Consider the following 3,377-nt stretch of genomic DNA (forward strand, 5'->3'; position numbering starts at 1 on the left):
AGCGGCATACTGTCCGCCATGGAATTAAGGAAAACATGTTATTTCAAAATTGCTCTCCTTTGATTACGAGTGAGACTCAGCATGATTTCAGATACTTAAAAGCCATTTTTCTTCCTTCTTTTCCTGGTAAACCTCTTCAGACTCTTTGCCAATTTTTCTATTGGCGTCATCTTTTTTTTTTAAGAGTCTAGATGAGGTTTTCAAAAGGATTGTGTCCCAGTAACACTGAGCTCTTTAAAATTAATCAAGCCATTTGAAAAACAGAGATATCTGACTCTCCCCTCCCCCAAAAAAAGCCTGAATTAGCTTGTCTAGGGCCTGGACCAGGTATTAATTTTGGTGTTTTCAAAGTAAACAGATGCTGTGTATAAGATTGAAGAAACTGCATGAATTTGGAATGGTGAACCTGGATTTTTTTATGTCTTAAAATTCATTTATTAAAGAATATTTATAGGAAGGTTACAACTTTTGATTTGTTATTTAAAAAAATTGGGTTTCTTCATGCTGCATAATAAGTGAATGGAAGCGGCTATAGTTACGAGCTTTCCACTGGACTTCTTGGACAGCACAGCACAATGGAGTAATTTCTGCATTGCTAGAATAAATTTAAAAAGTCTCTTCTAAGTTTCTTTTAAAAAAGCCAAGAGTAATAAGAGAGGATGGCATAAAAAAGGCATTTCCCCCCATTCATTTTGTAGTATTGGAGGCAGTATTTTTATCATCACAGGCTACAGTTTTCACTTTATCTACTTTAATAAGCTCTGTCACCTCTCTGAATTCAACATCATTCAAAACAAAAGTCCACACATTATCGCAGAATCCGTACGTATTTAGAGAACCCCTGAGATTGATTCTGTTCCTGACTCTCTGAGCCAATGCTGAACTGATAGCCTTATCAAACTGAAGGAGAACTTGAAGAGCAAGTTGGGGGGTGATCTGTTGAGACTGAATGAGCTCATCTAGGCTCTCTTGAAGACTGTTTCCCAAGGTGGTATTTCTGTATAACTGATAAGCCATGGCTTAGGTGGAAAGATTTGTTTTTCCTATTCAGGCTTGCATTGATGTTCTGTGCGGAAGGCGTTTCCGCTGCAGAGCCGAAGAAGCCCAGCAGCAGAAGCCTACTTTCTGGTCACCTCCTCCAGCACGAACCTGGATTTTTGTTTTGTAGATGTTATTTTTTTAAAGAAGTTGGAAGCTTACAGAGGACCTGAGCAGAGAGTACAGAGAGCTCCCAGGTACTCCTGTCCCCCTTGCACTATTTCTTTGATTAGTCCCTTTTGCATGTCTCTGCTGTGTTTGTTACAAGAACCAATATTGGCACATGGTAATTGAAGTCTAAGGTTCACATCGGGATTTGCTCTATTGTACAGCAGTTCTGTGGACTCTGACAAACTCATAGTATTATGAAGGTATCATTTTAAATTACGGATTAAAACTACTTGACCCAGTCCTTGAGGAGAGCCATCTGGCTCCTGGGGAGTTTCGTCTGGCCTCTGGGGAGAGCGGCCTGATGTATATGAGGAATTTTATCTAAGCTACTTCCCTCCAGTACACTTGTAAGCAACACCTCCAAAGCCCTTTTCTTTGTAACTCAAAAGTTTTGTCTCTCTAGATTTGCTCCCTCTCTTATAGGTAACCTGAACACTGAGTCTTGTTGCAGAACCTGAACCCTGTTCCAGAGATAAAAGGAAAATATAACTGCCAGCTAAGGATGTGATGGTGGATGGAGCCTCACAGTTCAGCCAGCCACTCCCACTAGACTCACCCATGCAAATACCTTGCAGTCCAGAGGGCAGATAATGTCAGGAAAATATCTTCTAACTGAACAAGAAGCCATGCAACTTCAACTCAAGACCACCAGAAAAGTGGGCTCCCCTTCCCCTTCATCTCAATGCCCCTGTTCAGCATGAAGCAGCCAGAGAGTCTATGCCCCTATTCCAAAATGGGAAAAACACAAATAAAAAAGACAATCTCTTTGTAAAAAAAAAAAATAAATTATCATTTAATCACCATGGGACTATGCCTACCATTACCCTGCCTTTTCCAGCTCCCATGGGAGCTTTCTCATTTCCTTTACCCATTCCCTTCACCCACCAAATTATGCAATTCTGTGACTTCATCCCTACCCATCCTCAACTTTCTGCTCCCATGCCTTACCCCCTTGGATCCCCATACATGTCTTTAAAAATTTTTTTTTAAAAGAAATTTTACAATTGAAAAAAAAATTAAAAGAAATATATATATTTCTTCACACACACACACACACACACACACACGTTGTTATGTGCCCTTGAGTCACTTGAGACTCATAGTGGCCCTATGTACAACAGTTCTGAACCCTGCTCTGACCTGTGCGCACCTTACTGTCTCTGAGACACCTACTTCCATTGCCCCAGTAACTGAATCAACCCATCTAATCGAGGGTCTTCCTCTCCTGCTCTGTCCCTCCACCCTCCCAAGCATGATACTCCTCTCCAAGGACAAGCCCCTCCTTGTAACATGTCCAAAGTATGTCAGACGAAGCTTCAGAATTGTTGCCTCCAAGGAGCAGCCTGGCTTCACCCTCTCCAGTACAAACTTGTTTGTTCTCCTAGCAGTCCATGGTATATTCAACACTCTTCTCCAACAGCACAATTCAAAGGCATAAATTGTCTTTCTATTATCCCTAGTCATTGTCCAGCTCTTTTTACAGTACCAAGCAATTGCGGAGACTATGGCCTGGATCTGGCACACCTTAATCTCCAAATCAACATCATTGCTCTTCAGTACTCTGTTTGCTGCGTCACTGGAGTCTGATCTGAGTATGCGCAGCTCAGCGGTGAGCCTGGAAGTTGTGTTAATCCAGTCACAGACTCAGGAGATTCCCATCTTTCAGTTTTCTCCTCTCTAGGCTCTTCCTGGGCTCACATGGGCTCCTTTCTCCAGCCGCCTGTCTAGAAATGGGGTTTTCTCAGAATCTTAGCTGTACGAAACTCTAATCTCACGGCTGCCAAATAGGAACTACCTGACCCTCGAGTGAGTTTTCTGTCCGTTACACAGAGTATAGTCTCTCTGTCTTCTGTGGAACTGCTGGAGGGGAGGCTCCCCCGTTGGCTTAGCAGAGCTCCTGAGCTTTACTGTGCAGTTCCTACATGGCAGGACAAAGTGGGTGGGGAAAAAATGGGCACCTCCTCCCTCCTCCATTTCCATGTTGAAGGAGTCCTTTCTTCCATCTAGAAAAGGTTTCTATCAGTTTGAAATGCTGGACCATTGCCACTAGGTTTAGCTGAAGCCTGAGAATGGCAAACTGTTAAAAAATTAAAACCTAAAGAAGCCTTGCAACAATTACTAGCTTCCAGGGGTTATTTTTTCTTAGTATTTTGGCTAGAAACAGGTTT

The 3,377-nt window shown here is 42.3% G+C and overlaps 1 pseudogene; it reads right to left on the minus strand.

Moving 5' to 3' along the window:
* Nucleotides 1-687: 687 nt before the first annotated feature.
* Nucleotides 688-1,017, minus strand: LOC102845473 (annotated as a pseudogene).
* Between the last annotated feature and the right edge of the window lie 2,360 nt (nt 1,018-3,377).

The sequence above is a fragment of the Elephantulus edwardii genome, unplaced genomic scaffold, assembly GCF_000299155.1.
Source record: "Elephantulus edwardii isolate Elephantulus edwardi_28Jun2011 unplaced genomic scaffold, EleEdw1.0 scaffold00137, whole genome shotgun sequence".
Classification (NCBI taxonomy): Eukaryota; Metazoa; Chordata; class Mammalia; order Macroscelidea; family Macroscelididae; genus Elephantulus; species Elephantulus edwardii.